This window comes from Halichoerus grypus, chromosome 10 (genome assembly GCF_964656455.1).
Source record: "Halichoerus grypus chromosome 10, mHalGry1.hap1.1, whole genome shotgun sequence".
Classification (NCBI taxonomy): domain Eukaryota; kingdom Metazoa; phylum Chordata; class Mammalia; order Carnivora; family Phocidae; genus Halichoerus; species Halichoerus grypus.
This window is the reverse complement of record NC_135721.1, coordinates 133298719-133310285: the sequence shown is the minus strand read 5'-3', so window position 1 is coordinate 133310285 and position 11567 is coordinate 133298719.

The following is an 11567-nucleotide window of genomic DNA, read 5'->3' as shown; positions in this document are numbered from 1 at the left end:
GCCCAAGGGCCCACAGGGAGCTCTCCTTGGGTGCCATGGAGCCCTGAGCTGCAGAAACTCTGTGAGGCTCCCAAGCACACCCAACAGACATTTCTTCTACAGCTGCCCCTTTGTGTGTCTTGGGAAAATGCTGGGAGTCGACCAGTTCCCTGGACCCTCTTCTACGAATGGCCAGCATGGGTTTTCTGCACTCTTGGATCGCCAGAGTAATAGGAAGTTCTATCCTCCACCTCTACCTCGTTTGGGGAGTCCCGGGGAAAGGGAAGGGTGCGGACCTCTGGCACGTTCATTATTGTGTTCGTCACGATCAACACGGCAAAGCCACACAGCACACTGTCCTGAAGCTCAGTGGCTTGCACCACGGGAGCGGCTGATCGTGGTCTGGCTGACGTAGGCTGGGCTCTGCTGGGGTCTGTGCTTCGGGCCGAAGGTCTGCTGGGCTGGGTTATAGGATGAGGGTTGGGCTCACAGCCCCAGGTGTGTCCGCTCTGAGGCCCAGGCTGAAGGGGCAGCAGGTGATCCTGGGCATATTCTTCTGACGGATCACTGGGCACAGGAGCCAGGCCAGACATGCCACTGCTTGTGTCACGTCCACTAAGGCCCGCTGGTCAGAGAAAGCCACAGCCACAGCCAGGTCCACAGGGAACAGGGTGGGGAGGGAGAGTCTGCCCTTGGCGGGAAGGAGAGGGCATGAGTGCTGAACGATAACCCGTCAGCAGTGATCACAACGCCCGTGCAGTCCGTTAGAAGGGCTTTCATCCGCAAAAAAACAGAACACTCATCTGAACGTAGCTTCAGTGGTGGATTTAGTAATCCCGCCAGTCATCTGGAGACAGATGGTTCCAGGGTTGGTTTGAGGCCTTCACGTCAGCGGTGGCCTCCTGGGCTCCTACCTGCCGGCCATCCCGTGCTCAGTGCTACCTCCCTCTCCAAGCAGGAGAATAAGGCAGGCTCTTCTCCCACCCCTGGCTCTTGTCAGGGAGGCAAATCTTGGCTCTCAAGGCCTTGCAGGCCTGATTCCTCTGCCTCCTGGTCTCAGCACAGAGGCTCTGAGTGGAGAACCATTTGAGTTGAGACGGGAGACAGAGAATTGCTGTGTGATACAGGACTGTCAAGGGCTGAGGGCCTCCCAGAGATCAGGCCCCTATTCTAATCCCTGGAGCCTGTGAGTCTGGTATGTTACCTGGCCAACTGGACTTTGCAGACCCCATTAAGGTTACAGGTGTTAAGAGAGGGGGATCTACCTGCGTTTTCCAGGTGGGCTCACTTTAATCCCATGAGCCCCTAAAAGCAGAGAACTTTCTCCGGCTGGAGTCAGAGATGTGGCAGATGAGAAAACAGCAATCTGAAGCAGGAGGGGCTCTATCCGCTGTTGCTAGAAGGGCTACGTGGAAAGCACGAGAAGGAACATGGGCAGCGTCGAGGAGCACAGACCTGTCCCCGGCTGTCAGCCAGCAGGAAATGTAGGGAGACCTCAGCCCTCCTGCCACAATGAACTGAATTGGCCAGCAACCCAGATGAGCCTGGAAGCACATTCTTCCCTGGAGCCCCGAGCACGGTCCTGCCAATACCTGGATTTCGGCCTTGTGAGCCCCAAGCGGAGGACTTCTGACCTGCGGAAGGGGCAACAGCTTGCCAATAATAAATGATTGCTGTTTTAGCCATTAATTTGGTGGTAGTTTGTTTGGGGAGCAATTGGAAACTAATAGGAATGGCATTTCTCCTTCCCATGTCCTGGGCGGAAGTGAGCAGGCTCCTGCTGGGATCTCTGGGAGACAGTGTCCGACAAGCCTTAGAGTTACCTGTGAGGAAGCCCAACACTTACCCACCTGCTCCCGCATCAGTCCTTGCCTGAGGGTGATTCCGGGAGTGCATGCGGGTGCTAGCCTTGGAAGCTGGGGCGGGGCCGGGGGCATGGGGGGCATGTCATATGCCTGGGGAAATGTGTGGGGCCCTGGCAGCGTTTGCTAGAGTCTTCTTCATAAATCCCTCAGCACCTCCGTTTGGACATAAAACAAATGTCCTTCTGGGTTCATGAATACACTTCCTCAGCATCCATTGTCTAGGCTGCGGCCTGTGTGCTCACAGAGGATGTGACACGGGCATTCGATGTTTGGCCGTCTTGGTTTTCTCTCTCGTATAAAGAGATGTGCAATCATCACTCTTTCGAGAGCGGTATCTTCTAGATTTCTGGAAGTTTCTCGTCAGCTCAAAAAGCGACGTTCTATCCTTTCCCTGCACGTGGGTCCCGGGGGGATACACCCAGATCCCGGCTTGCTGCTTTCCGTTCCTGTGAGTGACACCCAGACAAGGAACAGTGTGCGGGGGAGCAGGGCGGCTCGAGCCGGTGGGGAGAGGGAGCCTTTGCTCGGGTACAAAGTGGCTGGCAGATCCCTACAGAGAAGGAGCATCATCTGTAGGCAAAAGGGGGGCGTAGCTCTGAGAAATGCACAGATTTCCCGAAGCAAAATGTCATGCGTTTGTTTTCTTTTCTGGTGGGAGTAAAACTGACCCCATAAAAATAACAGTTTATCTTCAGGCCTCGGAATAGAGGCAGCTCTGGGGGGGTGATCAAAACAGAGTGTTTGAAGGAATAGAAACATCTTCGAGGTCACAGGGTAGCACGGAGCCCGGCTTTTGGCAGTGTAATGACGAGTCCTTCGCCAAGGGGTTGGGGGGTAGCGCCCACATCTCGCTGTGAACGCACACCCCGTGTGTGCTCTGTCTCAAACCCGCCCACACAAAATCCTCCCTCCTGCCACCTTCCCTCCTTCCGCCCCCCTGCCCAGCTCAGAGGAGCTGGCTTCCCTTAGCTCCAGAGAAAGAGTGGACTGAACCCTCTAGAAGACTTTCTGTCTCTGAGGCTTACCTATTCGGGACATTGCATAGAAATGGAATCCTCCACTATGTGGCCTTGTGCGTCTGGCTTCTTTCACTGAGCGTGATGTTTTCAGGGCTCTAGCTCAGATTTACAGTGCAGGGCTCCTGGGAATGGTAAGGCGGTGTCTTCCATGACGGATATCGAGTCCTTTCTTGAGAGTGGGTATTAAGTTCCTGACACTTCTTTTGAACTGAGCAGTAATAATCCAGCTGCAGAATCTCCACACGTGGAGGACCCTCCACCCCTGGAGGTACCCAGCGTCTGTGGGTTTAAAATTCTGTGTGTAATTCTGAGGATGCCCCCAGACTGAGAACCTCTGGAAAACGTTTTTATTTTGTACTCCATCATCAAATTTAACATTTAGACCTGTATAATAATATGTCTATAATAATTATATAATATATTTGCAATTGCAATAATAATTGTGCCCCACCCCCCGCCCCGAAAACTGCCATTTTATGGATGAGGACACAGTGGGTCAGAGAGGCCCACTGAGTTGCTCACAGTGATTGAGTGGCAAGCTGGAACCAGAGCCAGATTTGCATGACTCTTAAGACCTAAAAATTAGGGGAGGGGCGACTTATAAGGAGGGGGAAGGGGATGGGTGAGCACAGAGATAGGACCACATACTCATCAAACCCTTTTGATGGTCCTCTCAGGCCCCCAGGACACATGGGCTGCTCAGTGCTCAAGTGTGGCTGGTTTGCCTGATGCAAGTGGAGGGCAAGTCCATGCCTGGCACCTGGGACGTCTGGCAGGACATTTGTCCTCATCCTCTCTCTTGGCACATTGGCCCCGGAGGCTGCGGAGCCTCACGATGAGAGGGTCCTGGAGGCCTGATCATGATTTGGAGGAGAGCCACCTGGAAAGACTGCCTCCCTTCATGTGTTCAGAGACGAGCCAGAAGTACACTTTTACTGTGTGCATTCGTTCCCAATGGCTGTTGTAACAAGTTACCCCAAACACAATGGCTTCAAACAACAAAAGTTTATTATATATATAGTTATTATATATGACCTCCCACTCTAGAGATCAAAAATCCTAAAATCAAGGTGTTGGTTGGTATGCGTTCCTTTCGGAGGCTCTAGAGGAGAATCTACTTCCTTTTCTTTCCCAGCTTCTAAAGGCGCCCTCATGCCTTGGCTCCTTCCTCCATCAGCAAAGCTAGAAACACGGCATCTCCAAATGTCTCTCTTCTCTCACTGTCACTTCTTTGACTCTGACCATCATGCCTCCCTCTGATGAGGACCCTTGGGCCCACCCAGATCATCTAGGGTAATCTCTCCATCTCAAGATTTTTAATTTAATCACATCTACAGAATCCTTTTTGCCATGTAAAATGTCACATTCACAGCTTCTGGGAACTAGGACGCGGTCATCTTTGAGGGGCCCTTACTTCAGTCTGTCATGCTGTTTTAGCCACTGTGATTTGGGATTATTTTTCCAGCAGCACACAGGATTACTCTTACTATTGCCCAGGGGATTACCAAAATCAGAAATCTTTATCTTCTAGCGGTGCCCTGCTCAGACCTGACTGTAAATCAAGGAAAAGTGAAATGGGTTGTCTTGGAAGGACAGAGATTTCTCTTTGAGTGGAGTGTGGATGCCCATTTGGAATTGCTCTGGAGAAGGTTCGGGTCGCCAGCTTCAGTTGCTAATGGTAAAAGGAAGACAGGACTAGAATTCAGGAGAAGATACCTCTCATTCCCACTCAGCTACCAAAAGGCTCAGAGCAATTTGCTTTCCCTCAGAGAGCCTCATTTACATCCTCTGTAAAATGGAAGACTTTGCCAAGTTCAGGGTCAGGAAACATAGGGCATGTGGGGCCCTCCTGTACCATTCTGTGCCCACAGCAGACATAACCAATCGATCACAGCAGAGCAACCATCTCATTCAATTCAGCTTGAACATAGCACTTGCTCAGAAATGAGCAAGATGAGACCCCACTGAATTCAGAGGCCAGGATGGTCTCGAAGCTCTGTTTCATTTTTTTCATTCTATGAAATCGTGATGTTTGTGAGCAACCAAATCCCAGCGGGTTGTGGAGTTGGAGAACATTTCTCCTAACAGTTAGACCTGCTCGGCCTCAAGACCTGCCTGAGGAGGCCCCAGGCAGCTTTCCCCTGGGAGTCAGGCCCTCCCACGTGTAGCCCCGCTTCTAAATTACACGGTTCAAATTTCCCTTCCTCTGCTTCGGGATGGGGGAGGGCTAGTCATTTTACAACCGTACAATACAAACAATATTTCTCTTGGAGACGTTTTTCATTCCCAAGGCCATTTCCCTGAGACCCAAGAGTTCAAAGACATTGCAGGGTGTTGTTGAATTGTATTTCTTAAACCCACAGAGTCCATTCAATGTTCACTCCTGCTCAAGGGCTCAAACCTGTATTTGTGCTGATTTCAAGCACCCCCTGCCCAGACCACAGCCACCTCACCACGTTTGCTATTTCCTTTCGATCACCCTCATTACACCGACCTCTGGGACACGATAGGTCTGCTGAGCTGCGTGACGACGGTCTTCCCTCTTCTGTTTCTCGGTGTGTGTGTCATTTTTGCCTCGGGTTTTGTGCATTTGCCACAATCACTAGAGTGTTTTGCAAAGTACTGATATTTGAATGTCCATGATTTGTTCAAATGTTATATGTTAAAAACAGGGTTTGCCAATGCTCAGATCCTGCTTGCATCATTGGCATGTATGAAGTCTCCTTAAATTGAATTATATGATAATGGTTATTACAGACGCAGGCTCTGGGGGCAGGCTGTCAGTTGCGCGACCTTGGGTAAGTTATTTTATCTTCCTGAGCTTCAATTTCATCCAAATATGAGAATAATAATAACATTTATTTGTGGCAAAATCTGCTAATTATCTCTCACTTTGCTTCCTCCCTTCTCCCTAAGCAAGAAAAACCCTGATTCTTACCTGGACATGTAGCCAGCTCAAATAGAAGCGGTATTTTGCAGCCTTTTTTTTTTTTTTTTTTTTACATCAAAGTCCTGTGACTGAGTTCTGTTAAAGGGGGCATAAACCAATATGCTTATGCATAAAGAGTGTCCATAAGGAGGGCATCTGCCCTTCTTTATTGCTTCTTCCTTCTTGCTGGCTAGAATTTTATGTAATGGCTGGATCTCCAGCAGCCATATTGGCCTATGAAGGTGACCTTGGGAATGGAGGCCACACACAGGGTAGACCAAGAGGGAAGGGGTGGGAGTCCACCAGTCCCAGTTCTTGCACTGCTTACCTTGGAATTTTTAAATTTTACCTAAACTACTCATAGTTCGGGTTTTTCTGTCACTCATTTTGGACTTGATCCAAGTGATACATTCACTTCAAAAGTTTGTCTTGAAGTTTAGATGTGTTCCGAGAGGGTTTAACAGCTTTAAAATGCTTAATACATGGTCTCAGACAGACAGCCCTCAACATGTGATGGTTATTACTTGTATTATTCGTTAAGAAAAATAGGGTTACATTTGAGTTATTATATTTCTCACAAAAGAAACCCAAGCTGACTTGCATGCAGAATATGAGTCTGTGATGCTCTGAATGTGTGCCATGGAGCCTGGCCCACTCGGACGGACCTAGACCCCGTATTCACTACTCCACAGTCCCACTAAGGTTGCCAGATAAAATACAGAATATTTGACCTTCAGATCAACAATAAATAATGATAAAGTATGAATGTGTCCCAGATATCTCAGGGGACATATTTATGCCAATACGTTATTCACTGTTTTTTTTTTTAATGTTTTATTTATTTATTCATGAAAGTCAGAGAGAGAGAGAGAGGCAGAGGTAGAGGGGGAAGTAGGCTCCCCGCTGAACAGGGAGCCCGATGCGGGACTCGATCCCAGGACTCTGGGGTCATGACCTGAGCCAAAGGCAGACGCTTAACCATCTGAGCCACCCAGGCGCCCCACGTTATTCACTGTTGATCCGAAATCCACATTTAACTGGGAATCCTGAACTTTTCTTTGCTAACTCTTGCAACCCCACTCCACTCTCCCTAAACTGGCGTAGGGATCCTTACAGGTTGGGTTCCTGAGGAAGCAGACCCTGAGACAAAATTAGTGTCTCAGAACCTCTCAGGAGGTTCACGGGCTGTGTTTGGGGACGAACGTGTACGTGGGAGGAGAAGGTGGACTGGGCTGCCATATGGTCACAAAGAAGGCCTCATTGACCCCAAGGGGAGCTCTGGGTGGAGATGCCCTGCAGAGGGCTCAGGAGCAGGGCGATGGGCCTGGGCTTTTCTACCTTCTCTCCACCTGGTCACCGGACACCAGACACCCAAGAGGGGGCCTGACTGTGGGGGTTGTAACTGTTAGAGGCTGAAAGCAATTCCTAGAGAGGGACTCAGCTAAGAATGATCAGCCCCTGATACCCCCAACAGCCCAAAGAGCGTATCCCAGACACATCATGGCACCTACTATAGGCCTGAAGGATGATCTCTAAAGAAGCTATGGGCAGCCTGGCCAGGACAGCTGTGTGCACCGGGGGCAGGCAGTGCTGTTGGTGATGGCCAAAGAATCAGCTCATCTCTCTCAGGGAGCTCAAAAAAGGAGCATTCAAAAGAGAAGGTCTATAGCTGACTCACAATGGTGACCCCTTAAAGTAGGGTCATGACAAGCCCATTTCTGTGTGGGAAACTATGTAACTGGGACCCTAGAGTTATCTGGAATCCCAAGGAAGCTTCTTACTCTGTGATGACTGGCTTTTAGGATTCTTCTCTGAATTTCTTACTTCCCTGAGTATCCTGAAAACAGATCCCCAGCATCTGAGGTAATCTGAAGGCACCTCTTCTCCTTGTACCCTAAAAAGGAATCAGCAGTGTAGCCCTAACAGCTGCTGGGCCCCCCGCGGCCCAGTCTCGGCACGGACCCTCATACAGAGAAGCACAGCCCAGGGACCAGAAGTTATTAAAAAGACGTTCTGATGTCCATGGGCATCTCTAAAACAACATGGACAAGTATCCAATTCACAGCTCATGACCTCACTTCTCAAATGCTCTTCCCCCCTCCCCCAGCACCACTCAGCCGATCCAAGCCTCCCCCTACCCACCTGTAAACCTGCCAAACCCATCCCTCTCCCCGCAGCCCCGTTTTGTGGCTCTTCCTCACGTAGATGGCTTTTCTAGGTGGGTTGTGGCCACTCTTGTCCCACCTTTCTGATCCTGTTTCTTGTCCCATTGTTCTCTTTCTCATTCCCAAATATCTGACAAATATATCATTTTGAAATAATTTGGGGAGGTCAAGGTGCAGCCGGGGCAGAAACATCTTCATATTCATAAATCTAACTCTCACCACAAGGATGATTTAAAAAAACAAAAACAAACCACCATTTCTTGAGCACATACTATGTGTCAGGCACGGACCTGAGGATTTTCCATTGTCTACAACATTTGATCTTCACATCGAACCCCTGATTTGCAGAGAATAACTGGACTGGAGCCCAGGTGCAATGAACTCGCAGGGTCCCCCACTCTGTGTCCTTCGAAGAGACACACAAACCCCTGTGACATTGAATTTGTAAGATATTTGTCTGCTCTGCCTCTTGTCTTTACATAATCTCACCTTTCTCCTCTCCCTTTAGCCTCACAACACCCTGGAACCCCAAACACACACACACACACACACACACGCCCAAAACCGACTCCCCTGAATGAACGCCCCATTCCAGCATTCCTTGGAAAGGAGAAGATGCTGTTGTTCTCAGGTAGATTTTCTGAGAGATTTTCGGGAGACTCTCATTTCAGAAGCAGAGTGCCAAAGAATTCTTATCCTGTTGCACCAACATGCACAATGGCTTGAGGAGAAACATTTCAGCTCTTTGTCACAGTCACTGTTTTCCTCTTCTGCTTATCACGAGACATTCTTTAAAGGCTGAAATTACAGTCACCTTTTCTGGGAAGCAGGATTCCAGGGCAGGTGATAGGCATAGGAATAATCTCCGCATCTCTGAAAAAGCAGTTCTCAGGAATGTTTCCAGTTCCTCACTAAGAGGGCCTCTAGGGATGGTTGGAGCCTCTTGTTTCTTATTCCAAGGCAGGTGGGCGGTGTCCTCGGAGTGATGACCATCTGATGTTTGGTTACCCCACCTCCTCCATGTACCCTCCCTCTGGTAACTGTGTCTCACTTTCCTTCTGCAGACCCAACCTCCCCCAATCTCAGTTCACAGGATCTGAGCAAAGCTTATTGCCCGCCCCTCCTTCTTCTAAAGGCTGAGCACATGGCTGAGACTTCACATGCTCCTTGCCTACAGGGATTGGCTGTGGGACGTGGGTGTTACCCAAGCAGAGCCTGTGATCCAGGGGCTGTTCTGCTGGAAATGAGATCTTGAAGAGGATGTAGGATCTAGAGTTGCTGGCAGACGTTTTGTTGTTATGAGGGAAGAGTCTGAGAAGAAAACCAACATGGCAGAGAGTAGAGCAATAAGACAGAGGGGGGGGGGGAGAGAGAGAATGGATCTTGTTGATGTTATGTAAGCTCCTGATCCAGTCATCCCTTCTAGACTTACCCTTCCATTTTTTAATCACATGAGCCAATACTCTTTCCTTAAGCCAGATCAAGGTCCTTGTCACTTACAACCAAAGACATTCCAACTTATACATAAGGGAAAGGAACAGAGAATCCTTGGTGGGTGAGAAGCCATTTGGGAGGAGCCACCAGCTTCATCTTGGCTACCATCAAATGACATTTCCAAATTGCAAACTCATTCTGTGGGATGTATTTTGAAGGAAGAGTTGGCAGGATTTGCTAATTGGATATGGGGTGTAGAGAAGGAGAATGTCGGGAATCGCTTTGAGTTTTTGGCCTGGGCAACTGCAAGAATGGGGCAGCCATTAACTGAGGTATTCTCATGGGCTCGAGAGTCCCACTAGGCAAATGGAGCTGTGAATACTTACTTTAACAGAATGTCAGCCGGTTGAATCTGTTTTTCAAGTATGGATTAAAAAACATGTGCGGAGTTTCTGCTAGCTTAATCAAAAGTCCTTTTATTTTGTCATGGGAAGACACAACTGTGCCTGGGTTCTATGTGCAAAGCAGTATTTCAGACTTTTCTTTTTTGTAAAGTGATTATTACCTGCCTATGGGTTAGCCACTTTGGCTTATTGGCCTTCTAAAATGTCAACAGTGAATGGAAACATTTGCAAAACCTTATCCGAAACAAGATTTCTTTAAAGCTTTCATCCTAACAGAATTCAAAGTATGAAGAATACTGTGTGCATGAGCTAGTGTCCTTGGTCTCCCTCTGGAGGCGACAAGAAGTGAGGACACGGAAGGGCAGGACCTGAGGGTGCCAAGCACCTAAGAAGGCGTTGAGCCGCCCTCTGCCTCCTGGAGGAGCTCCAAGTCCCCCAACTTAAAAACAGAGAATCAGAGGCCTGGAGTGGGGTCTGGGTGGGATTTGAGGCCAGAGGAGGCCTAAGCTGCGCTCTCTGGGTGGGAGCTAGCACCAGCGGCAGACCCTGGCGAGTCCCCGCCGAGCATGGAGCACGTGAGAAGCGGCTGCCGGGCTCTGCGCCTCTGCAGCGGGCCCACCTCTGCCTGAAGAGCAGGCCCAGCTCCGGGGGCGGAGGCCGCCTTCTCCCTTGCCTCTCCGGCGGAGGCACAGAAATAGTGGAGGCCAGAGCGGCCTTGGAGAGACTGTCGCCTGGACACACGGGATGAAGGATGCTGCGGACGCTGCCTTCAAGAGCCTGTGACCCAGGACAGGCGGATGTCATCCATCCCAGTGGGTACCAGTCTGCAGGGATGACGGCCGGCGACCCGGTGTGCCCCCAGCTCTGACGGCGTGCCCACAAGGGCCTCAGGGATGCACATGTGGCCTCGGACAGGCGCATCCAGGGCGGATGCAGATTTCCTGCACCAGCTGAGTGAGGGGCCCCAGGAAGTCGCGGGTGGAGTTATGGAAAAAGCATCGCATTTCCTTCTGGGGCATGACATTTGTGCCTGACTCATGGTGGGGCTTGTCCAGGATCATTAGGAGGCGTACACGAGCTTGCTGTGAGTATGTAAATTTTGTTCATTTTGGATATAAATTCATGTCTCTAATAAGAGCCCATGTGGGGTGACCCGGATGCCCCCCAGGTACTGCCCAGCCTGTGTCTGCCTTTGGGCTTCGGATAAGTGGGTGTCGGGTCCTGAACGTTGATGGTCAGCGCCCGCCTTTCCCGCCCATCCCTGCCCATCTTGGCCTCCTCCCCTCCTGCCTTGACCGTCCCAGACCCCCAGCTCCAAATTCTTCTCCCCAAGTTCTGCGGAGCTCCCCAGCTCAGGTCATGCCTCTTCTCACCCAAAGCCCTGAAGGCACTCAGAACCCAAAGTCCTCCAATTAACAGGGGTCCCTGCTCAGAAACCGCTGGAAGGATGGACTGCATCTGAGGCAGCAAGCCCCACCTTGCACAGAGCAGGTGCTCAGCCACTGCGGGCTTCTCGGCACCCCCACAGCTCAGGGTGAAAGGTGTGTAGGGGGGTGTGTGGGAACCTCTCCCAGGCCGTGATGGAGCCCAGCTGGACGGGAGGCAGCATATCCTCCCGTCCCGACAGCTGGCCTCCGGCGGCGTGGTCTTCAGGGCCCTCCTCCGGGGCCAGATCACATTTGCAATGATTGCAGGTGCTGGGGGTTCAGGGAAGCAGGGCAGGGAGGGGGCAGTGGAAGGGCAGAGGCGGAGAGCTCCTGTTTATGTGCAGC